Source organism: Leucopleurus acutus, assembly GCF_964270905.1.
Source record: "Leucopleurus acutus genome assembly, chromosome: 6".
Taxonomy (NCBI): Eukaryota; Metazoa; Chordata; class Mammalia; order Artiodactyla; family Delphinidae; genus Leucopleurus; species Leucopleurus acutus.
In genome coordinates, this window is record NC_139149.1 from 103,615,417 (window position 1) to 103,642,739 (window position 27,323).

Genomic DNA, 27,323 nt, shown 5'->3' on the forward strand with positions numbered 1-27,323 from the left:
GTTTTCAAGATTCATCCATGTTGTAGTACGCATCAATACCTCATTCCTTTTTATGGCTGAATATATCCGACTGTGTGGATATACCGCTTTTTGTTTATCTATTAATGGACATTTGGATTTTTTCTACGTTTTGGCTATTATGCATAATGTTGCTATAATTATTCATGCACAAGTTTTTCTGTGAACATGAGTTTTCAGTTCTCTTGGATATAAACCTAAGAGTAGAATTGCTGGTCATATGATAACTTTACGTTTAACTTTTTTAAAATAGTAATTTATTTTTGGTTGCGTTGGGTCTTCCTTGCTGCACGCGGGCTTTCTCTAGTTGCAGTGAGCGGGGGCTACTCTTTGTTGCAGGCTTCTCATTGCGGTGGCTTCTCTTGTTGCAGAGCATGGGCTCTAGGCACATGGGCTCAATAGTTGTGGCTCGCAGGCTCTAGAGCGCAGTAATTGTGGCACACGGGCTTAGTTGCTCTGCAGCACGTGGGATCTTCCTGGACCAGGGCTCGAACCTGTGTCCCCTGTATTGGCAGGTGGATTCTTAACCACTGTGCCACCAGGGAAGTCCCTATATTTAACTTCTTGAGGAATTTCCAAATTGTTTTACACACTTTTACCAGAAAAGTATGGGGCTTCCAATTTTTCCACAACCTCACCAACAATTGTTATTGTCCATCTTTTTTTTTTTTTTACTATAGCCATCCTAGTGGGTGCGAAGTAGCATCTCATTGTGGGTTTGACTTGCATTTCCTTAATGACTAATGATATTGAACATCTTTTCATGATATTATTGGCAATTTGTATACCTTCACTGGGGATATGTCTATTCAAGTCTTTTGCCCATTTTAAAACTGGATTATCAGGGCTCCCCTGGTGGCGCAGTGGTTGAGAGTCCGCCTGCTGCTGCAGGGGACACAGGTTCGAGTCCAGATCCAGGAAGATCCCACGTGCCATGGAGCAACTAAGCCTGTGCACCACAACTGCTGAGCCTGCGAGCTACAACTTCTGAGGCCCGGCGCCTAGAGCCCCTGCTCCGCAGTGGGAGAGGCCACCGCAATGAGAGGCCTGCGCACCGGAGCGAGGGGTAGACCCCGCTCAACGCAACTAGAGAAAGGCCCGCGCACAGCAACAAAGACCCAACGCAGCCATAAATTAAAAAAAAAAAAAGAATTGGATTATCATTTTATTGTTGAATTACAAGAGTTCTTCATACATTCTGGATATAAGTCCCTTACTGGATATATGATTTGCAAATATTTTCTCCCATTCTGTGTGTTGTTTTTCACTTTCTTGATGATGCCATTGGAAGCACGAAGGTTTTTAATTTTGATTAAGTACACTTTATCTACCCTAGATCTATTCTTACTCACCTTCTGCATTAGTGCCCTGACCCTTAGGTAAATCAATCTAGCTTCTCTTGTTACCTCTGATTCTCCTTTCTACGCATCACCCTGAACTGTATAACAAAGGCCCTGAGGAAAGTAGAACTGATACAGTATCTTCTTTAGGATGTGAAATGAAGAGGAAAGTCTGTGATCTCCTATAATTTCATATTTTTGTCCCTTTCAGCTATACAAAAATATTGAGGAACAATGTGCATTTTTCTGAAAGTATGGTTCTCTAGATTTATTTCATCAGATTTTCAAAGATATCTTTAATGCCAAAAATATTAATAAATGTGCATCTAGCCTCATCCTCTTATGTTACCGGAAAATGAAAACCTAGAGCAGTTGAGTGACTTGACCAAGGTCACCAAACTGGTTAGTGACAGTTCTAGAGACACTCAGGTTTCCTTAGCTCCCTGCCCCTCCCCCATCAACACTGTCCCAGTGTATCATGCTGCCTATAGGACTCCCATATTGCAGGTGAATTCCTCTTGGAGCAGCATATCAATCCAGTACCAACATTTTTGAGACTGAAGCCATGAAAGACTGACATGAAAAGGTGTGTGGGAGCTGGGGAACAGGGTGGGTCTTGGTGGGGTACAGAAGTATCAGTCCTGAGGCTCCCCTGAAGAAGTCGTTTGCCTGGATTGAGGGCAAATCAGAAAGTGACAATGAAAGGTGGGGAAGAGATGGTGAAGGTAAGACGTAAGCACACATCACCTCTATGCCTGGGGTCAGCTGGAAATGGACTGCAGTTTAAATCATGGAAGTGTTTTGCTGAGCACTGGACAAGGAATCAGAGACTGGCACTCGTTTAGGGACAAGAAAAATGGTACAGTCAACAAGTCTGATGATCCTTTCTTCCATCTAGACAATGGAGGAAATTGCTATGGGTGCTACAGTGGAAAAAACAAAAGAGGATTTTAGAAACTTACTGGCTGATTATTTACTTCTAGACTTTTCTTGCAGTCAGCAAGCAATCTCTAAATGCTTGTGTGGGCATCAAGGTTAATACTTTGGCTACAAGTTCTGTTTAGTTTAGTTAGTGATATTGTACCAATGTTGATTTCCTGCTGTTGGTAATTATACTATATTTATGTACAATGTTAATGTAAGGGGAAGCTGGGTGAATGATATATGGGAATTCTGTCATTTTGGGGGGTAACTTTTCTGTAAGTCTAAAATTATCTCAAAATAAAATGTTGAAAATTAAAAAAGGGGCTTCCCTGGTGGTGCAGTGGTTGAGAGTCCGCCTGCCGATGCAGGGGACACGGGTTCGTGCCCCGGTCTGGGAGGATCCCACATGCCGCGGAGCGGCTGGTCCCGTGAGCCGTGGCCGCTGAGCCTGCGCGTCCGGAGCCTGTGCTCTGCAGCGGGAGAGGCCACAATAGTGAGAGGCCCGCGTACTGCAAAAAGAAAAAAGAACTTTGGCTCTGTTTTTTAGTTTTTTTTTTTAATTTCCAGAAATGTATGTTTTAGCAATACATTCTTTACGGGATCCTAATTAAAAATATTAGCTAAAAACAAACATAGCAAATCTGATTGAATTTACATATTTATTTTATTTTATATCATGTGCAGGTGGTGTATTTCTAACATTTAAAATTTTTAAATATTAAAGGATATGGAGTGAGAACTTTATCTCCACTTTCAGCTACAAATCCACCCAGTTCCTCTTCTTGCAAGCAATGTTTTGTGCTTTTCCAGAGATATTTTATGCATGTATAAGTGTATATAGATATACTGGTATATCTATATCTATATATACCAGTCAAGTTTACACACAAAATTAACCATCACAACACACACACACACACACACACACACACACACACACACTCCAACTTTTACACAACTGGTAGCATACTCATAAAAAGCTTTATTATATTTTGAAGTGAATTTTATGCAAACAAGGGATGTGACAATAAGGAAGCGTTCTTTTTGGCTTCATTCATACGACAGATTTTTAAAATATGATTTTTAAATCTAAGTCATCTGGGCATACAGTTTTATTTTTCAAATCTAGTAGAAGTGAAATATTTATGGTGAAAAATAATAGCCTTTTGATCTGTCCCCTGCACCTCCTTAGCCTGCTTCCCAGAGGCAATCACTTTTTCCTCTCTTAGTCATTTCTTCCGGTAGATACATCTAAAACTGCTAACTAGTAGGATTCTGCTGTTTTGACTCAGTTTTAGTCACTATCTGTTGGGCTCTGGTCCTTTTATTCTCCATTCCTTCATTCTCTCAACATATCAAATGATATCACTATGGTCTCAACAAGTTACACTTATGGTTTGAATAATATTTAAGCACCATTATTTCTTCTAGACTACAGCCAGATCTTGTGATCCCCTAATTATCAAAAGAAGATATAAACACCCCTAACCTTTCCTTTAGTTGTCCTCTCTCCTTCCATCTTCTGTCGTTTTCCTTTTACACTGGCAAGGTCAATACCATTTATATTTTCTTCTGTAACCATAACTTAGTTCTCCATATATTGTCTATAGGCTGTTTCTACAAGTTGAAAATGAGTCAGTATGTTTCCAATGGTGATGTCTGTGTAAAAATTGTTCACTGCAGAATCAGCTTATTGCTCTGATTGCCTTTTCTTTCATCCACCTTTTCATCTTTCCTGGAGTTTCTAATGGTCTCTATTTTATTCTTCCTTTCTTCTATTCCTGCACTGTTTGCCTTAATCACAATCACAGTTTTTCCCCATACTTTTTCGCCAATGAGATATTCCGTTGGGGGTGTCCCTCCCCTTTTCCCCGGAAGCGTCTCCTTCCCTCCATCCTTCTGTTCCCATCAGAACTAATCAGCCAGCGGCCCAGCTCTCCTTCTAAGGCCGCCTTTCACCACTTTTCTTAGTTGGACCCGCTATTTTTTGGATTCTATGCTTTCTTTCTTTATTCTTTCATTTTGCTGGAGCACTTCTTCAAGGACTGTTCTAAGAAAGTGTGTGATATTTACTCCCAAATTTAGCATCTATCTGACATTTCTAGCACTTCCTGATCACCTCATTTGACTTGTCTCTATGAATTTGCTGAAAGTAGAAATAACACCCTAACCGCCTATTACTTAGCATAAGGAACGTGTTACTTCTATACAAAAAGAATTTGTGTAAGAGGGGCAGGCATCGCATCTCCACTGTCCAGGCCCTCAAAATATAGACACTGGGGCTTTCCTTTACTACTATGGTTCCTCTAGGTGTCAAAGTACCCCCCCCCCTTTTTAAAAATTATTTTGTTACTGATACATTTTTCCCCAGCTATGTCTCCCAGCTCCCATTTGGTAAGTTCTAAAGCCTCATAAATGGTTTATTGCCAGGATTATCTGTTACTTTGTTATATGGCAGGTTTTCATTTTTATTCATTTCTTAATGTAATAGTCTTCCAGACCATGCCCAGGAAAATATTTCTTTCCTCAATCAGTAAGGCACAAATGATAGATTCTCTAGTGGAAAACACAACCCGCATCTTTTCACACAACTCTGCCCCACTGCAATGCAGAAGTGACTGGAATCATTTCCTTTATTTATTTTTTTGGATAACAGTTCCTCCTCATTCTCATGACATCACTTCCTATAATCCTGGAAGGCCGCCTCTCCAAGTGGGCCCATTGGATAAACTATCTGTTGCAATTGCTCCTCCAACTGCCAGCAATAAAGCACTTGGGAGGTGAGTTTGCTCTTGACCGAATTTAAAATAACCAGACAGCATGGAATTTGCAGCTGCACTTGCAGCACGAGTCGCCGTGCAAGCTGGCATGGGGAAAAAATAGCTCAGATCATCAAGAAACGGACACTTCAGGGGAAAGTCTCTTTCCTTTTTTGGCTGAGGTACTTCTGCCTTTCCCATCTCTCTGGACTCAGCAGCTAGGAGGTTATAATAGCACATGCCAAGGTTGCACATGCTAAAGAAATGTGAAACAAAGCTGTGCACGAGAACAGTTGTGGATTCCAGTTTAGCGCCCTCCTTCCACCTTGGTTTGCTTAGTGTGTTTAATTCATAGCCACCCAGCCCAAGATTTCTCTGTCAAAATTGTGACAACAGATCTTTCCTCCAGGGATCACTGATGTCCTTTTTACCTCTTGTAGCATCCGTGAACGGTAGATCGTTAAGGAATGCCTACCTTTTGCATGGCTGGAAATCTTGGGGCTCAGAGAAGCTAAGGGATTAACTCGAGATTTGTGTATTAGCTTCCTCACAGGGAAGCTGAGCTAATGGCAGAGCACTTAGAGGGGCCAAGGATTATAATACAGGAGAAAGTCAAGATTCCTTTGCCATTTAGACTTTGAAAGCACTGGTTGGTGGCACTCTGCTGGCTTCCAGCCAAGCATGGTGCTTCCTTGGCTCTCTCCTCATCCTCAGACTTTTTTTCTCTCCTGCTCTTAGACACATACCAGGGGACGTGGCAGAAAGTGCATGGACTTGGTGTCTTCATTGCTCGCCCACGAAGCACATAAAGGGAACCCCTCCAAGCTTCTCCTTCTCTATCTGCAAAATGAAGATAATAATGTTACAGAGTCCAAGCTCGTACTGGTCACCACACAACAGGCCAATTTGGGGCAAGGAATAGCGACTTTATTCGGAAACCCAGCAGACGGAAGATGGTGGACTAGTGTCCCAAAGAGCCATCTTCCCCAAGTTAGAATGCAGGCTTCTTTTATACTAAAAGGGGAGGAGTAAAGTCAAACATTTCCTGGTTCCCATCAGCCTCCAGAGGGGATGTGTTCATCTCTTCCTTCCTGCAGTCATTCACAGGTGGGCCTGGTCAGGAGGTTTCCTGTGACCTAAACAAAGATATTTTAGCTTAATGCTCATTACATAGGAGGCAGGGTTCCCAGAGATGGGCCATGATGTATAATATAAGCTTATAGGCAACCTCCCTTTAGGGATTAACTTGTCGCAAAAACCATAAAATGCAAAGGTTAAAGTAATTTGTTCTTCCCTATTACAATAAGTTCTAATTCCCAGACCTCTGTAAGAACTGAGCCCACACAGGCAAAGGGCTTTCTCTGGGAGCAACCAGCCACACAGTGAAGTAAGTATTAACTCTCTTCTCTGGATCCTTGCATTCAGAGATGTGTGCATAGCACATTTTGTTTATCCGTTCCTCCATCAATGGACACTCGGGTTGCTTCCACCGTTTGGCTACTGTGACTAATGCTGCTATGAACATAGATGTTCTAAAACGTGAGCCCCTTTCTATTCCTTTAGGTCTATATGTAGGAGTGGAATTGCTGGATCATATGGTAATTCTAAGTTTAGAATTCCTTTTTAAGGAACCATGCACGGTTTTCCATAGTGGCTGCATTTTACATTCCCACCTCTAGACTTTAAACAACTACTTATTTCCATTTTAGGAGAGAGTCATTTATTTCATTGTTCATCCCCATTTTTCTTAAGAAGTACTTGTCCACGGTTAGCTCTTCAAACCACCAGAAAACCTGTTGGCCAAGCAAAGCCGAGTTTACTACACCTGTTACAGGAAGGAAGACCATGTCTTTGAAGGTTGTATTAGTGTCTCAGAAGGGGGAAGTCAGGGGACGATGCTTATAGGGTTTGAGGCCTGGTTGTGTGACATTAAGGCAGGTCTTAGAAGCTGAGTTACTGGTTGGCACTGGGCAGGGGTTGCAACACAATAGCTTTGCATTAGTGGGCACAGTGGAGCAAGGGTCCTGAAGCCGGTCCTGATGAGCAAGACGTTAGTCTTGATAAGTAAGCTCTTCCGGTTGGCTCAAGTCTGCTCTTCCAGGAGCAAGTGTGTATTTCCTGGAGCAAAGCAGATAAGACACTTTTGCTTCTTGTTTGATGTAAGGACAATATGCCCCATCTCAGCGCTATTTAACACAGGCACAGGAAACTATGCTGGTTTCTGTTCTCATAGGCGAGGAAGGAAGAACCTTACCTTTGCTTTAATATCACACAGTCGTTGAGCGGGAGCGACAGCAGGAAAAGGAGAGCTGTTAGACCCAGCAGTGACAGAGCTGGAATGAGCAGTCGCATGGGAAATTGTAGCCGTCAGGCCAGTTCTCTGAATCTAGATCAAGTCAATTTCTGGACTCTCTGCCTGAATTCTAACTTGTGAATATTTTGTTTTAATGTTACGTCAACTGTATGTTCAGGAGGAGTTTTCCTGGTGTTCTCAGTCTTGTGAGCCATGGAGGTAACTGGTCTCACCTCTTTTCCTCAAACTAGCACACATACACATACGGTTTCTCTTTTCTCCCCACGTCTCCTTTAACACAACATCCATTTAGTCAAAAATTGACAAAGAGCAGGGAGAAAAACTAGGCCGGCTTCACAACACGCCGCATTGTTTTGGGACACAGGAAAAAACAGCACGCTTGTTAGGTTTAATCTGATGTGTAGTCGCATGAGTTGTTTCAATTCTTACAATATATTTTATGTATTAAAAATCCCTACACCTTGATACAATCAGAATTTCATACAATTTGTGACAAAGGTGCACAAGAATGAGCTAGATTTTGTGTTAAATATCACTTCAAAGTTCACAACAATCTGTTGAAACAGCGAGTAAAAATTTAAAGCAAACTTCATTCATCAGATTCCTCTTGGGAAAGCACTTTATTTATGGGAAAGAAATATTTTGATAAGCAACTTGGGTTAGGAAGGTGGGATCCCAAGGATATGATTAAGTAGAAATCACAATAATAATAGTCAACGGCCTTTTGTGGAGCCTGAATCCTGTTAACAGGAAGCTGTTTGTTTAGTTGAGCTGTGAATTGGTTTTATATGTGCCAGTTTGGGAGTAGAAACAGGAGGCAAGCAGAATTTCTCTGCATAATAGAGAGAGAAGACCCAGCTAGGCTGGGCAATGCTGGAGGAAGGAGAGAGAGAAAAAAATTCTCAGCCATGGTATTGTTGACTGAAAAAAACAAAAACAGAAAAAACCACAACCTAAAAGTTGAGACTTATGTTTTATTTGGCGGACTTGCTGAGGACTTGAGCCCGGGAGGCACTCTCCCTGATTAGCTCTGAGGGACTGCTTTGAAGATGTAAAGGGAGGAACCAGGATATAGAGGAGTTCTTGCTAAAAAAACCTGGAAGTGGGACCATCAAAAAATGACTGTTAATTAAAGAAAACCAGATATCTCAAGTTAATGACTTTAGTGTTTTTCTATGGGAAAATGCAAGAGTCATTGAAATCATTCTTTTGATATGCACCTTAACTATCTGGGGTCAGTATCCTGCTTTTCTCCATCCTGAATCCCCTCATGGTGCACCATTGCGGTCAGCTGCAGTAGCTGGTGTCTAGATGGCTGCAGTATCCTTCGTTTACTGACATGGCAGCTAACATATTTTCGTCCACAGTATATCAAAGCAGATAGAAATGAAATATCGAATATTTGCTGCAGGATATATGATTATAAACTCGAGGCCAAGGTTTCTCACCCTCAGCACTTTTGAGATTTTAGGCCAGAGAATTCTTTGTTGGTGGGGCTGCCCTGTGCATTGGAGATGGTTAGCAGGATGCCTGGCCACTAACCACTAGATGCCGGTAGCATCTTCCGCCTTCCACCAGTCGCGGCAACCAAAAACGTCTCCAGACATTGCCAGACGTTCTCTGGGTAGCAAGATCACCACTGGTAGAGAAACGCTGTGTGTATCTTTAGTCAAGCCTACTTTCTTGGGCTCGGGGAGCGGGGAGGGGGGAGGTCAACAGCCAGCTACTAAGATGAATGTTCTCATAATAGGAAACAGGCTTACTTTACTGGGACCCTGGATTCCTGTACTAACATTGTAGACCTGAGACATGGCCTGCACACATTCAAATTCCTAATAAACAGTCTGATACATATTGCAAAGGCGATATGAGACCGAGTTAGATCTTAGGAGGTTTCCTAGTTTCTCTGTGCCCCTTGTCAACCTTGAACCTTTTGATTATAGCATTTTACCTAATACCTCAATACCCACATATCTGTTTCCTTTCTAGACTGCAGGCTCTTTTATTAGCACCACGGCTCAACACAATGTCTAAAATATTCTCATCCTGAAGTCACAGACCGGCAGTCCACACTCCTTACTTGGCCTGTGGCTATGTTTTATTTAACTCTTTTAAACATTAGAATGTTCACATTAAAATATAAATTTAGGGGCTTCCCTGGTGGCGCAGTGGTTGAGAGTCCGCCTGCCGATGCAGGGGACGCGGGTTCGTGCCCCGGTCCGGGAAGATCCCACGTGCCGCGGAGCGGCTGGGCCCGTGAGCCATGGCCGCTGGGCCTGCGCGTCCGGAGCCTGTGCTCCGCAACGGGAGAGGCCACGACAGTGAGAGGCCCGCGTACCGCAAAAAAATAAATAAATAAATAAATTTATAACTTTTCTAAAAGAATTAGAAGATGGTTCAACAGTAAACTAGCATTGTCACATTGCCAGGAATCCACAATTCCTGGAGCTGAGAATCAGTTTCTGCTTTAGAAGAGCTACATTCTGACCAGTTTTCATCCTCTTGGTATTGCTCCAGCCCCTTCTCTTGTCTGTATTACTGACCTGGCCCCTGAAGGTATATGGATTCTCAGTCCCTGGTATAAGTGCCCCTAAAATGTTTACAATAATTGGTCTTTGATCTCCTATTAGGTATCTTAATATTTTATGGTGTAGAAAGAAAGAAAGAAAGATGGCCATACAGCAGTCTGAAACAAAGTTGAATTTATTGGTTTGCTTGACAAGAAGAGCTGCATCACTCAAATGCAAAATCAGTAGGTCTTTCTGAATAGAAATTGAAAGGGGGAGATATGTGTTGAAAAGGAAGTACATCAAACACATACGGAGGAAAAGTCTGATGGCCCCTGAGGTGCACGGCAAACCCCTCTTTGCAATTGGTCATTGCCCAAAAGCAGGACCAGGGCTCAGAGGGAAACCACAGGGGCTGTTTAAGCTCCAGTTAGCTTAGGACCATGCAAATCTCAATGTGTATGCTGAGGATTGGTGGAAAGTTTCCATTTGTTTAAAAAAAAAACAATGGTTCATAATAATGACTATTATTCAGACAGTTAGGTAGCTACCTGAATGACTGAAACAAAAGGTCTCCAGGGTTTAGTTTGATCTTCAACTCTGGTACTTTCTTTCTGGATCATTAAGGATATCTTAGTGATGTTAGATGTAGGCCATTCAGTGTATCTGAATTGGGCTCCTTGAGTTCTCTTTCTGTACCTCTAGGTAACCTCTGGGCCTTTGAATTTCCCTAGCGCAACACTAGTGCATTGTATCAAGCAGATTCTCCCAGCTCCCATCTCCACAGGGAAATTAGGCCAGGCTGGATATTTCCTGAAACAGGACTTTCATTTTCTCCAGCCAATGTGATAAATTAGTCAAACTCATGGCCATGGATTTTGGACATTAAAATAAGTTATTGCTCTATCAGTGGACTTGCTTTTATACACAGACGTCAAACCAAGCTTCATTCCCCTGGATCCGTAATTGACAAAATGATTAAGAAACTCTTGGCATTTTAAAAGTGAATACTCAAGGCATGATAGATAGACTGAAATACTAGTCAGCATGTTTACAAAGTACTTGTCTACCAGGAATCTAGTAATTTGACAGTCCTGATTTGGCCTAAGAAATTATTAGAACATCCTTCTCTGAGGAAAGAGGGAAAAGGGAACCCCTTTAAGATGTTAGTATTTCAATAGTAAAGGGAATTTGATACATTTGGATAGTTTATAGCTTCTAGTGACTTATTAAATGTTTAAAAATTTCTGTCCTGGTCTTCCCTGGTGGCACAGTGGTTGAGAGTCTGCCTGCTAATGCAGGGGACACGGGTTCGAGCCCTGGTCTGGGAGGATCCCACATGCCGCGGAGCAACTAGGCCCGTGAGCCACAACTACTGAGCCTGCGCGTCTGGAGCCTGTGCTCCGCAACAAGAGAGGCCGCGATAGTGAGAGGCCCGCGCACCACGATGAAGAGTGGCCCCCGCTTGCCGCAACTAGACAAGGCCCTCGCACAGAAACGAAGACCCAACACAGCAAAAATAAATAAATTAATTAATAAACTCCTACCCCCAACATCTTCTTTAAAAAAATTTTTTTTCTCTCCTTATCACCCTGCTTTAAACTTTTTATTGTGGTAAAATATACATAACAAAAATTTCCATTTTAACTATTTTTAAGTGTGAAGTTCAGAGGTCTAATTTATTTATTTTTTTAAAAAACTTGTTTTGCTAATTTAAAAGATCGATGGATGAAGGTGAGAAGCACAAATTCATTTATGTCTCTTTTCACATATGTAAATGGGGATGCAATCTATGTCACCAACTATCCTATGTCCCAAACCTTTCCCCCGAAAGTCTCTGATATTAAAGAAGGGAGGACATGGCTAAGTCTATATTCCACTGTTTTTAAGAAATAGAACTTCAATTAGCCTTCTCTTTTCAAATCCAAAATGAGGTGCTTAGATTATGTAGAAATAATTAGATACTAAGATTTGGTGAGATAAAAAGTGTTCATTAAACTTGAGTGAAGAAGCTGTATCAAAACTGTTTATCAGCTGTTTATTTTTCTAAATAGACTGCTTTCTAAAAATCATTAAGAATGAAAAATAAAACATGTAAAGCAATGGTAAAATTTGAGTAAATATGTTCTTTATTTACTTTAAAAATGACTTTCTTAAAAATAAAAGCAGAAATAAGATTGAATGCATATTTTAAAATTTAAATCTTTTTTATCTTTATATAAAGGAAAGAAAGTATTTGCTTCAAATGTATTTTGGGCATTCTGTAGGGCAGGTATTTCCAAATAGTGATATAAAAAACACTGGTTTAAGGAGTTGTAGACTGATGCCACTGTTCATTGTTGGAAAGCTGCAAACTAAAACCTCTTTGTGGAAATTCCCAGTAACATCCACAGTGTAAAAGCTTCAAGAAATCCCATAATAAAGGAAAAATCTTTTTCAATATTCTCACTGGTTAATATCATATGTGCTGTGGTGGCATTTGCTCTGAATTCATGAAATATTTCATTTCACTTCAGCAGCATCACTTCAGTGTCATCAAAATTAATCTTCATTGATATGCGATTTTTTTTTTTAAACATGTGGCAATTATTCAATTCTTTTACCTTCCCGTGTGGTATCACTATACGTATTAGAAGACCGAGTCTATTAAAAGGATAGAAGAATCCCCGGAACTACACAGAGTATCATCCCGTAACATCTTTATTTTCATTTTACATTTCAGTGGCCTTTTTCTCCAAGGAAATAAATCGGATTGAAATTGATTATACCCAGGATGTCATTGACCAAAGCTCTTTGCCTGCAATCCCAGGAGCTGCCACCAGGTGGTGGTGAGCCAGTTTAGATGCACAGGCTCCCTTCCAGGGGAAGTGTGAGGGACTGACAAAGCTTAAGCAGTTTTTTTTTTTTTAACTTCAAAAAAGGAAGAAAAGAAGAAAAGGAAGGAAGGAAGGAAAGGAGGGAGGGAGGGAGGAAGGAACCAAACTACAACGAAAATGTCAGGACAACATTGTGAATTAACAAAATTCATCTATTGATAAGTTTTTTTTCTAAACAGAGCTGCTAGAGACCAACTTTCTTCTCCCTCCCAGCCCATCCCCTTCCAGTCTCCTCTGCCCCCCTCTCGGAGTTCCTAGCTCAAGGAGTGGGAACATATTTTATGGCTGATATTCCATTGTGCATATACACTACATCTTCTTTATCCATTCCTCTGTTGATGGGCAATTAAGTTGTTTTCATATCTTGGCAATTGTAAGTCACGCTGTGATGAACATAGGGGTGCACATATCTTTCTGAATTAGTTGTACACCTGAAACTTATATAATGTTATAAATCAGTGTTACCTCAATAAAAATAAAAAATTAAAATAAAAAAAGAGCAGGCACCCTCTGCTTTTCTGTCCGGAATTTTTTTCTAATTCAAAAGATTTTTGGTGTCTGTTCTATTTGTGTAGATCAAGGAAGCCTGGAAGACTCAGGAACTTAATAACCTCAGGCAGCACTCTGCCAATGAGGGAACAGAGTCTGTGGATAAAGAGCTCATCTTCCCCTCTTGGGGAGGCCATTCTGAGAAGCTTCTATGTGGCTCCTCAGAGGGTCCCTAGGGAGACTGAGCCCCAGATGCCTGGAGGAGAAGACTGCTCATTTATGTACCATTTATTTATTGGGCTTTGTCTCTACCCCTTCTCACTTTCCTGCTCCTTCACTAGCACTTCCTGAGGTCACCTCCCCCTAAAACTTGACCTGAGTTGTCTCAGGGTCTACTTTGATGGAACCTAAACTAGGACACTAGTACAAGTTTAACTCTGGTGTCTTTTCAGTCTTATTAGATACATAATATTAGAATCCATTGGAAATCATACGCAGATTGGTTTGCATAGACAAAGACACACACACACACACACACACACACACACACACACACAAGAACTTGTGCCTGTTTTTGGTTCTGTCCACTCTAAGTCTGACATCCAAATGTTATTGACTTGCTAATTACAATTCTTAATTTGAGCTTTGCTTCTATGTCCATTTAGTTTAAGCAGCTGGATTTCTTGGAAACCCCTTTCTTACTAGGTCTCATTATAGCTAAAAAAAAAAAAAAGAAAAAAGAAAAGAAAAAAAGGAACTAAATTGCACACACTAACATAGTGGCCATTGTATTATTCTGTGTTTATAATTTGCCTTCTTTACCTGAACCAAAACTTTTTTTCCCCTTTTACATAGACTATTTTTAGAGCAGTTTTAGACTCACAGCAAAATTGAGCAGCAAGTACAGAGAGTTCCCATGGCCCCTGCCCTCCATTCATGTGTGGCATCCTCCACTATCAACCCCAAACTGTTTTTAAGTTAGTTATTTTTTGTCTTTTTGAAAGTTAAAAAGTGTCTAACATCATATAGATTTTGAAAGTAGTGACCTGTTGATTTACGGACACTGCCAGCTCTGTCTTTGATCTTTTTCTTCACGTCTTTCCATTCTCAGTCCATACTCTTCTTGAGAAGGCAGGCAGAAAGATTCACAGGACCCTGTGTTACCAGGCAAGGGCTCATGTGCCCATGGTACAGAAAGCCAAACTCTGACAGTGCGTGTTTGCAGCAAAGTAAGGGTTTATTTACAGGGTGCCAAGCAAGGGCAGCTCATGCTCAAAAACCTTGCATTCCCTACTGGCTTTTAGGCAAGGGTTTTCAAAGACAGTATTAGGGGAGAGGGTTGTAGGATGCCTGATCAGTTATGGACCTTCTGATTGGCTGGAGGTGAGGTAATAGGGCAAAGTTTCAGGAATCTCAATCAGCCTTATGCTTCCAACCAGTCTGGGGTCTATATGCTGGTGGTCAGTGCTGGTCATCACCCTACACCAGGTGGGGGGGTCTTAGTTTCTGCAGAACAGCTTAAAGATAAGCATCAGATTGTTATCTATATCCCTCCAGGAGGAACTAGGAGTCCTGTGACTCTATTGTTCTAATCATTAACTGCTTGAATCTGCTCTTTGGAACTCAAGAAGGCCTAGGAGACTAAAGCCTTTTCTCTACAAACAACAAATGGGGGACACAGAGGGATTTTTGTACCCGGGAAGGCCCTGCAGGGTTCTGCTTGGTTTCATGTACACTGGGGCTCTCCTTATCAGGGAGGGGACTTTTCCAAAGCAGAGAATGAAGGAAGGTTGATTTTCATCAAACAATGGAAGGCTGAGAGAAAAGAAAATGACAGTCTTCTGTTTTAATAAAGACAACTCATCTCAAAGAATGTTAAAGTAAAATTTAGTTCAAGAAAAATTAAAGTTTTCACTAAATCTTGGAGCCATGTTAACAATTGATGTGGCAACTTGCTCCAAATAGCAGTTCCTGTGTAAAAGTCGGAAAAATTAGAGGAAAACACACAGAAATTTACAGCCTTAGGATTTATTTCAACACATATGGTTTAAGGCCCTTGAACGTCTATTAATAAGAGTCAGGTCTGTAACTGCTGCTTTTGTTTATGCCACAATTTTATAATGAACTCAACAAACCTTTGCTGGTTACCTGCCATATGCAGGGACACACACATCCGAAAGGATGCCTGTATTTCCTCAGTGACAAGCCCGTGATCAGTGCTCCACTGAATGTTTTGAATGTTTCCCCATTTAGTTCTCATATGAGTAAGATGAAGAGAAGTTTTTGCCATTTTACAGGTGAGGAAACGTGTGCAGCTGGCCTAAAATCTTGTGACTTAAACAAGCAAGATTTGAACCTAAATCTATTTGACCTAAATCTATTTGACGCCAGAGCCTATTTTCCATTCCAGCTCACTGCACCACCTATTTAACAAAGAAAGAACTTTGCCAACATGTTTTCCTAGGTAGGATCACACTGCTTCATATTTGTTTAAAGAAATGTTATTGGGTCCCACCCCTCTCTGCTACACCAACCGGCTCTATTTCCCCTCCTGCAGCCAGCACTGCAAAAACAAATAGGATCCTCTGAGGCCCCGGTGACTAACCCCATTTGGCCTGCTGACACTTGAAATATATCTAGGTTGAACTGTGATGTGCTATAAAATACACATGGGAGTTTGAAGATTTGCTAAGAAAAAGAGAATGTAAAACATGTTGTTAATAAAGTTTTTATTTCGATCATGTGGTGAACTAATATTATGGGGTAAAATAAAATATTAATTCAAGTTAATGCCATCTCTTTCTTTTTACTGGTTTAATATGGCTACTAGAGAGTTTAAAATTACCCATGTGGATCACATTCTATTTCTAGAGGACGGCTCAGCAGCACAGGCTGTACTTAGATCTCTTCCTTTGTTGCCTTCTTCATAGATTAAGTTGCTATTATTGGGAGTTTAGTGAGGATTTGTGAGAAGGAGGGCTGACAGCTTCTCAGCACGCCTGGGTGTTAGAGGAGAGAGACCCTAATGCCAAAGACTTAACTTGGCTAATCTGCTTGAGCTGGAATTCAGCGGCCTCGGTCATTAAAGGAGTTAAGCCCTTTAGTGAGCTTTGGCCTTTGCAAACACTACCTATCTTTTTGGATTAGATCTTACAGAATTTAAAAAAGGATGGGGGAAATGAAATCATCCAGGAACAAACCAAACATTCTCACTCTGTTTTGTCAAATGATGGGTCCAAGTTTGATGTTTCTAAATTTGTCTTGAGTTTACCTGGATAGCAAGCTGAGAGCTATTTATTGTTTGCCTCTGCTTATAAAGGAAATGCCTATAATGGCTGTAGTCCTCTTTTTGTGCTACAGTTGAAAGGGATGGAAAAGTCCATTTGCTTTGGAGAGGCTAAGAGACAGAAAGAAACCCTGCAGGGAATATCACATTACCTCCTCAGACTGGGAAAATGATGACTGGCCCAAGATGGGATTTCAGCCCTGTGGTTAAATAAGCAAACAATCTAACCATGTCATAGCATAATGGTAATACGAAAGAGGATAGATAAATCCAGGTCAATTCCCCACATCCAGCAGCTGGAGACACTGAGGCCCAGAAAGGCTGGGCTGGCTGAGGTCACTTAACATAATGACAAGGGTCAGCCCTAAACCCGCAGGTGGTAGGAGTGGGACAGAACTTCACAGGTAACCCAGTTCAGGGCTCTCAAGCTGCTTGCTGTGTGCATTAGAATCACCCGGGGATTGTTCAAAGTCTCCACGCCCAAGGCTGCCCCCTAGACCGATGAAGTAAGTCATCAGCATTTGGTAAGTTTCCCAGGTGATTGCAATCTGGTTCACCCCCTGATTTTCCAGACCCCGAGATCTAGAAAGGATCCGGGAACTTTGCTCAACTTCCAAGGGCTAGCAAGGGCTGAGCAGGGACAAAGTCGTTCTTTTGTGGCCCTGGATTTTGTACTTTCCTCTTCCTTCAGTCTCAGTCCACTATTCTTCGGTCACATCACTTGGCTTTCCTCTGAAATGTCCTCCCTCCAGATCTATGCAGGGCTGTCTCCTTCTCGACTGGACCTCACCGTCCATGCAGCATTTCCTGGGAGAGGCTGGCCCTGACCACCTGCACCTCCTCTGGTGTCGCCATTGTATCACTGTTTTCCTTCCGGGCACTTATCACTCTGTGAAATGATCCCCTGCAGTGTTTGTCTTCCCCAGTAGACCACATCTTGTCTGCTAGGCTCACAGCCCTCTTGCCAGCTCCTGCAACTGTCCCTGTCCCATTGTAAGGGATCAGTAAGTGTTTGTGGACTAAATAAATGTTGGACACACGCTTAGCAGTGACATTCTCCCAGATACTGTCTTCTAAGGGTATCGTTTCAGGGGAAATATACTACTAATTATGTAAGTTGGAGAAAATATTATTTAGTTTTCAGAAATGCATTTTCCAGTGTAACTCTTCTGAATCACATCTGTTCCATCATGTGAGGCTCATCTGGGTGGACAATTTGAATATACATCAGCTCGAAGATAGACTCTTAGGCTATTTAAAGGGACACCATTTTACCCATGATCCGAAAATGGACTTTGGTTAGATAATGGAGTGTGATTAGAATAAGAGTATCACATGACCAGATGGAAACATTTGCTTCCAATGAAGATCAAGTGATAAAGTCACTTCTTGCAACGCGAAAGGATTAACAACGGCAGGTAAAGAGAAAGCTTTCCAGGTGAATAGTGTTACATACATAAAGTAATGGCGGGTGGTAGGCTACAAGATTATGGCAGTCATGTATTTGTGGACTCTCATAACCATGAATTCTATAAAATGGTGTAAGGGGATCCTGTAAATATTCAGAAGTTACGATCAGTCCTCAGATGCATTCATGGAGAGCTGCAATAAACACGATTCCTGTCCTCACTGAAATCAGCACTTACTTTAGCACTTAGTAATGTAAGGTCTAGAGCTTATTTACTCAAAAGCCTTGTTCTTAGAGTAGCAGCAGTAGCAGCACTTTAAAGCTCGCTACAAATGCAAAATCTCAGGCGCCCCACCCCAGTGCAATCAGAATTTGCCTTTTAACAAGACCCCCAGGAAATTCACACACACACACACACACACACACACACACACACACACACACACGTACACACACACGTTTGAGAAGTCGTCTAGAATTAGGCTCTAGACCAGTGGTTCTCACCTTGGGGAGGGCGGGGGGTGTGTGTGATTTTATTCCCCAAGGGGCATTTGGCGATGACTGGAGACATTTTTGGTTGTCATTCCTGGGGATGGTGAGGATGGGGCGGATGTTGCTGGCACCTAGTGGGTGGAGCCTGGGGATGCTGTTCAACATCCTTACACTACCCAGGACAGCCCCTCTCCCCAAGGAAGAATGATCCAGCCCAAAACGTCAATAGTGCTGAGGCTGCGTAACCCTGCTCTAGACCAACAGCCTTTAGAGTTTAAAATGGTAACGTTATTATTCATAATAAAGCAAATCGTAGCTTGGATGCAATGGTCAATTAGAACGAACCACAGAATCCACGTATCTAAAACTTGATGAAGTTGATTGAAAAATCAATAGTAGACTCAGTAGTCATGGACATAACTGATGAGTGGCTGCAAAATCACATTCTATGGCATAAGAAGCCAAGGGTTTAATGGTAACGATATCTTAAAATAAATTAGACCCACTGTCACCAACCTCAGCATTCTTTGCACCTAGTTCTAGTCACAACATTGCTTCCTGCTTCTATCCAAATACTCCAGGCCCTCATGCATCATTTACTCTGCCTGAAATGCCCTGTTCCTTTCCTTCATCTGTCATATTCCTCCCTCTCCTATCCTAAGATGCCAGTGGTCACTGCCCTCCTCGGTGCTTTTCCCCCTCACGGCCCCTCTCCCCGACTCCAGGTTCTCCCTACCGGAACACACTCGTTCTAGAGCGTCCGTGTCTGACTGTATCCACCCCACGTTACTGGGACCTGAATCCCACCCCCAGAGATTCTCTGTTCATTAATCTTGGTGTGGCCTGGGTGGCGGTATTTTGCAAGCTCCTCCGCTGGGGTTGAAAACCACTGCTCACAGATATAGGTCAATCTCCTTAACTCAGTGAGGATCTGGGACTGTCCTAACCACAGCTCCTTTTTCAGGCTCATTGGCCACCCTCAAGATCTTGATATCTCTTCCCTTCCTAGCCATATCCTCAAATATGCCATGCACTTTTTAAAAAAGTTATTTGTCCTTATTAAAAAATGTAACAGTCTATTTGTACAAATTTTGGAAAAAACACAGAATGATGACGTTGAAATTGATTTACTTCTAAATCCAAAGAAACAGGTCACCGCTGTCATATATCTGTATTTCCTACCAGTATTGTCATGGGCATAGTCATATACAACACCAGTCCTGTCCTACACGTGTGCCTCTGGTCACATGGCTTCTTCTGCCTGGAAGGTCCTTCCTCACCAACCATCCCTCGGCCACCCAGTGTTTGCTACTGCAAACCCCTCCGTGTCCATCGGATATAAGTGCTTCTCTGTTACAAAACCTTTTCTGATCAATCTCAGGCAGACGGCATATAGTCTCTCATATCTGCGATCCTGGAGCGCTGTATCCACGCCCACGGTTATGGGGCTCATCCCTGACTGGCTGCTGGAGCGCCATCTGCAGGTCATTTTCCCCTGCAAGACTGTGAGATCTTCGAGTGTAGGAAATCATGACTTTTCCTTACGTATGCTTTTGTTTGTCTGTGTTTTAATCCTGATGCATAGCACAATGCCTGGATGGGAGAGGGACTTAGTAGTAACATTTATTGAATTGGTGAATTTACTTCCGTAACTGATTTTGAGGGCAAGCTATAACCCTTGGTGAAACCAGTCTGGAGGGTAGCATTTAAGCAATTGGCGATGGCCTGCTTTTGTTTTCTTTTTTTAATTTTGCTTTATTCCTTTTAAGCTTAACACTATTCACTGGTCTTTGCTCCTGGGTGACTAAACAATTCTACTCTTTTAATTGAAATCAAATTGGTGGAGAACAACCACAATGAGTTTTTCTTCTATTCATGTTTTGTAGAATTAGGCTATGTGGGAAAGGGGTGGATAGAATTAAGATGGCACCGAAGTAGCTGCTTCGGCCTTTAACATCAAGAGAAATACAGCCAAGGTTCTCCCAAGCCCCAAAGCTGACATTTGAACCGATAATATTTTCATAAATGGACTTGGCTTTACCCAGTAGTGATACTGGTCTATGCTTTCAAGATGCTCCAACCTTTACAGTAGGAACACTGCAGAAGAGAGATAGGAAGACATATGAGCTTTAATATTAATACTTTGGTCAAAAGAACTACAGTTACATGCATTTTCCCATTTATTATCTGATGTATAAGGATGCATCAGATAATAGTGATAGCAAAACCCAGTGAATTCTACATTAAAATATTTAATATTTTAAATAAAATATTTAACGTACCTAAATCATAAAGTCTTATATTTTTAAAAAGCAAACGGTAAAGCACCAGGGAAGTAAAATAAATAATTCAAAGCTTCTGAAGAGAAAACACATGCTGAATTTTGAGAAAGGTGATGTCCTTACATATGAACTTATCGTCATTATTGACAATCAAGATAGCAAGACTGCCCCCTAAAACCTTCCTAGCAGCTTCTATTACATCTTATTATTGCACACACTCAGCAGTCATTGTGTTAGAACTGCCTTCAATTTGTGTGCTGACAATTTGTTGGCTCATAGGGGACTCAGAGTAAAGAAAACAATGAGCCATTTCAATTACATTTCAGCAAAAAATGGGGCACTGCTGTTTGTTTCTCCTTCTAAGCCAAATTCCAAGAGGCAATTTGAGGATGGGATTTGAACATGGGCAAAAGCTGATTTAGTTGTTCTACTTGCCAGGCCTTTTGATTCTGTACTAGGTGAGGGCTGTCCCTGGGCCAATATTGATTCTAGAACTTTTTAGGAACATAACTTTGGAGGCAGACCCCTTCACTATGACTGCTTTTTTTTTTTTTGGCTGCATTGGGTCTCCGTTGCTCTTTGCGGGCTTTCTCTAGTTGCGGCGAGCGGGGGCTACTCTTCGTTGCCGTGCGCGGGCTTCTCGTTGCGGTGGCTTCTCTTGTTGCGGAGCACGCGCTCTAGGCACACGGGCTTCAGTAGTTGCGGCACGCGGGCTCAGTAGTTGCAGTGTGTGGGCTCTAGGGCAAGCAAGCTTCCGTAGTTGTGGCTCCCGGGCTTAGTTGCTCCGCGGCATGTAGGATCTTCCCGGACGAGGGCTCGAACCCGTGTTCCTGATTGGCAGGAGTATTCTTAACCACTGTGCCACCAGGGAAGTCCTCACTATGACCTTAAGTTACAGTACTTCACTTATCTGAGCCTCAGTTTTTTTCTTAAAATAAGACATAATAATATGACCCCAAGGATGTTTGGGGATTAAATGAGATAATACACAAAAGCATTTAGCACAATGTCTGTACATAGTATGGGTTCAATAAATGGTAGCAAAAAAAAAATAAAATAAATGGTAGCAATTATGATAGTTCCACATCATATCCATAATAATATATTTGTAAAAGTCTTGGGTATCCTGAGTCAGGTCTGAAGCTTTCCAGAGTTCACTGGATCCCCCCAGAGGAGGCAGAAACTTGTCTCCTGGTTGACCCCTCTCTCATGTCTGGACTTGGGGTTCTAGAGAGACTCAGAAACAGAAAGCGAACAAAAGATTAGTGGAATCTTTTCATCAGATCTCTGAAACTAAGTAATGAGATTTCACTGTTCATCAACAATAACCTTCCTTTATAATCTAGATGGTATTCTGGGATTACTTAGAATGACTTCTCCTAGATCTTCCATGTGAAGGACCCTTAATAAATAAATTTCTATGTTTCCTATTGAGTCCAGTTGATTGAAGTTTTTGATTGGGAATATTGGTTCTAATGCTGTACCAGAGACATTCAAAATAGTAGTGATTGTCAAATGAAGAAAAACACACGACCTAAAAGTTGCAAGTTAAGTTTTATTTGGGACCTACTGAGGGCTATAGCCCAAGAGACAGCCTCTCATTTAGCTCTGAGAGACTGCTCTGAAGAGGTAAGGAAGTAGCCAGCATATATAGGAGTTTTTGCTGAAAACAAAAAACAACCCCCCCCCCCGCCCCAAAAAAACCCAAACAAACATGTAGTCAAACATCAAAGATTACTACTAGTCACAAAACAGGCATCTCAAGTTAATGCTTTTCTGTGTATGGGAAGATGCGAGAGTCTGGGCTCATTGAAATTATTCCTTAGATATGCATCTTAAGTATCTAGGGCCAGTATCCAACAAAGGATGTTTACCGTTTTTCTCCATCCTGAATTCCTCTCAGTGTGTACTGTTGAGGGGCAACTGCAGTGGCTGATGGCTTGAATTTCATTCTTAGTTTAGACAGGAATGAAAGGTTGTTAGTCCATTCGATGTGCTATTCTTGGATCAGGCCCTGTTGATAACCTAAAATTCTCTGGATTGTCTGTCTTGTCTATTGCAATCCAGGAAATGCTTTCCCTTGTTGCTTCTTCCCATATCCAGAGTTGCACTATTACAATTATTTTATATAGAGTTATATATATGATCAATTGTCTCAAGACCTTTAACCATCATTAATTTTGTCCGAGGCTTGGTTACACATTGCGTAATGCAAGAGACAACAATATTATAAAATAGACAGGATATAAGTAATATAGCTAGTAACATTAATAAGGTCATAGTACTCAGAGACAAAAACATAAACAATTTGAAAACAACAAAGAAAGAACAAATTAAAACAATGATTAGTATAATTAGTTGTAATCTGGTCACAATAATCCATCAAGTCCAGAGGGGAGGCAGTTGGAGAAGCCAAATTCTGGAAGGACCAGGTAGAGAGAAAAAGATAGATGTTTCATTTTTATTTACAAAGCTGTGCTTTATCAACTTGTTGTAGGTCATAGTTAGCATAAGAGGAAATGTTCTCTGAAAAACAAAGATACAAAGGCCAGTAATATTTCAGGCAAAAGGTTATAAAATTATAAATCATATTTATCAGTTCACTCAGTCCTATGTAATTAATTCCTGTTGACCTGGATGAAGCCATCAGGTTTTCCATTAGTTTTGTAATTTCTTACCCCGTTCAGTGGTATGATCTAAAAGTCATCAGAAAATTATATTTGTCAAAAAGTCCTTTTTATGAACCTTCTTGAAGATCTTCATTTTATAAAAGCATCAGAGTAAAATAATGACTGTCTATAAGTGACAAAAGACTTAAAATGGCATGGTTAAAGATCTGATTATAATGCAATTGACAAGAAAGCTGGTTATTTCTGTGACATACAACATTTTAAGATAAGTTTAGAATTTTATTCCATACAATTGTTTGGAAATTCTATATCATTTACCTATACAGTATAACCTAAGAAGGTTTATCACCACTTATTTGACAATGTTTCCCAAGTAATTTAACATATCAAGTAAACATAATTAGTTTAATATTTCTCTTTGGGATGTTTCAGGGGCCCTTTGAAGCATCTCAAAGTTAGCTAGAGGTCAAAAGAACTCCATTTAGAATTTGACTTGGGGAGGTTTGTCCAAGATATCAAAAAGTTTTACAACATTTGGTCAAATAGGATCATAGTTCACTGTGAAATAATACTTATTCATTCAATCAAAGTGACAAAAAAACATTTTAAAGATACAGAAAGTTGCAACAGATTACTTAAAAGGAGGTAAAGAAAATTTACGATCTGTTATTAAAAGCAGATCGATAGTCCAAGAAAACTTTGTTCTCATAACCCAGAAAACTAAATTCTCGAATTCCCTGGCAGTCCAGTGCTTAGGACTCCACGTTTCCACTGCAGGGGGCACAGGTTCAATCCCTGGTCAGGGAACTAAGATCCTGCAAGCAGCATGGTCAAAAAAAAGAAACAAAGAAAGAAAACTAAATTCTAGTTTTGTACCAGCTTGCTTTAAATATTAAAATGTATTTACTCAATTAAATTTTATTTTAATCTTAGCCAGTCCTGACCATGTTCAAACTCATTTCTCAGGGCTCCTTTCCCACAAACCTTCTGTAACTTCCTTTTTACTTTCAGACTTTGTCCTATGCGTTTTCTTTCTTAATCTCTCTAGAGGACAAAATTACTTTTTCTCTTAACAAAATGTATTTTCATTCCTTGTGAGTTTTTATTTCAAACAAAGATGTTTTTCTTGTTAATTTTAGTAGTTTTCATTACATGTATTAATTAGAATTCTTAACTTTTAAAAACCTTAATTTCTAATGAAAACTAAGAAGTAGGAAGTAAAACTAAGAAGTAAGAAATTATGAACTGTCTTTTATGGTAGCGTTCTGTACCTTGGCAAACATAAATATTGTTTATGATTTCTAAAAAATGTGCTTTTTTATAGAAAAAAATTTGTTTGACACCAAATATTTTTATTAATAGAGACATAGCAAACATATAATGTACACACAGACATATAAACAGACGTACCTAGAGATCTCCTATCTTCACTTTAAAACTTAGTCATTTTTACCCAAAAGCTGGGTTCACCTCTGCATGGGTGTTGAGCCAAAATACACAACCAAGTAAAAGGGCTGGAGAAGAAAGAATTTTATTACTTGCAACAAGTAAAGGAAACACTGGGAATATTTCTCAAAGCAATGTGTCCCTGAACACCAAAATTAGGGAAGTTTTAAGCTAAGGGTTCATGCATATTCATGAGGGGCCTTGAGTGGTGTATGCATATTCATGAAGGGACTTGAGCAGAGGAGAATTCTGCATAGAATTGGAGCAAAGGTTAGCAGAGTCCGGGCTCTAGTTGATTGAAGTTAGGAGGGTCAGTAAAGGTCAACATTCCCATTTCTTAAGTTTTCAGTTAGTCTGGTGGTTGAATGCTCAAGGGGGTTGGATGCTGCAGAACAGCTCAAGAATGTGCCTCAGGTTAATCTTTACCTTCCAAACAGAATGGGGGGTCTTTATCGTCTCTCGATATGATTAAGTTATTTCCCCAGCCTGGTAATAGCTCTTTGTTCTTACATTCTTTTTTTCCTTTAAAATCATTAACTACTGAGACTATTCTTCTGCAAGTGCAAGCATTGTAACCAGGCTTAGATCACAAAATGGCTTAGGTCTGTGTCTGATTCTCTTCCACCGGGGACACACCCCCCTACCCTATCTGCCTGCGTCATGAATCAAATATTACAATATAAACTTACGAGTTTATAAATAACAGTTGGAATAAATTCAATTTATTTGCTTAGATGACTAAGGCTTTACCATTTGTGGGAAAGACTTTTACGATTTGTATTTGTCCTTGATAAATCCTTAAGGAGGCTGTGAATTAGATTTTGGGTGAGAGAGCCTTTCCAGCAGTTTGAGTTTAAAAAGGCCTCTCCCGACCCCACGCCCTTTTTTTTCTTTTAGTTTCTGGTTGTTCTCCCTGATTGAGCTAACTTGGCTCGGTCTCAAATCATTGTGGGCTGTATTTACATTTCTGATTTGTAGAGATTTGTAAGACAAAGACAGTTGCTCTTAATTCCTCGAAGAATTGTTCTTATGCTTAAATGATTTCAAAAGATTGATTTGCTCAACTACATCTTCTTTAATCTGTTTTTTTTATATCAGTGAGAAGATTTCCAACTAAACTGAGACCGAAATGTTCTAGGTTCTAACATTTTAGGGTTCAATTTATCATGTCTTTGAAAGTTTGCACAAGGCATTCAACAAAGGCCCTCTTTCTTTTTTCTTCTTTTTAATTTTATTGAAATATAGTTGATTTACAATGTTGAGCTAATTTCTGCTGTACAGCAAAGTGATTCAGTTATATATATATATATATTCTTTTTCATATTCTTTTCCATTATGGTTTATTACAGGATATTGAATATAGTTCCCTGTGCTATACAGTAGGACCTTGTTTATCCATTCTATATATAATAGTTTGCATCTTCTAATCCCAAACTCCCAATCCATCCCTCCCCCACCCTGCTCCCCTTGGCAACCACAACTCTGTTCTCTGTATCTGTGAGTCTGTTTCTGTTTTGTAGATAAGTTCACTTGTATTATATTTTAGATTCCACATGTGTGTGGTATTATATGGTATTTGTCTCTCTCTTTTTGACTTACTTCAATTAGTATGATAATCTCTAGTTGTATCCATGTTGCTGCAAATGGCATTCTTTCTTTTTTATGGCTTGGTAGTATTCCATTTTGTGTGCGTGTGTGTGTGTGTGTGTGTGTGTGTGTGTGTGTGTGTATACCTCATCTTCTTTATCCATTCATCTGTTGATGGACATGTGGGTTGTTTCCATGTCTTGGCTATTGTAAATAGTGCTGCTATGAACGTAAGGGTGCATGTATCTTTTCAAATTATAGTTTTTTCTCTGGATATATGCCCAGAAGTGGGATTGCTGGATCATATGGCAACTCGATTTTAATTTTTATTTTATTTATTGGCTGCACCATGCAGCACGTGGGATCTTAGTTCCCTGACCAGGGATCGAACCCGCACCCCCTGCATTGGAAGCCCAGAGTCTTAACTAGCGGACCGTCAGGGAAGTCCTGCAACTCTATTTTTAGTTTTTTGAGGAAGCTCCATACTGTTTTCCATAGTGGCTGCACCAATTTACATTCCCCCCAACAGTGTAGGAAGGTTCCCTTTTCTCCACACCCTCTCCATTTGTTTCTTGTAGACTTTTTAATGATGGCCATTCTGACGGATGTACAAAGGCCCTCTTTCTGAGTGTAAAAGTTAAACCCACAGCAATTTACCCTAGAGGCAAAAAAATCTCCATTATTGTTTTTATTAGCCACTGAATATTAGCTCCCAGTTTTTATTTCATATTGTGTGGGGTCAGGTAATCCTACTGGTTTTTCTCAGTGTGTTTAATTAATATTGCTTAAGGGACAGATTTATATGCCCTGTCTTATAATACCAGGCAGGGGAAGCATTCCCCATTGATTCATGATGTCCAACCCACAATATAATTAGGCAAAAGAGATGTAATCATCTTACATAAAGCCCACTCAAGTATACCAATTTTTATAAACTTTCATCTCAATTTTATCAACTCTTATAC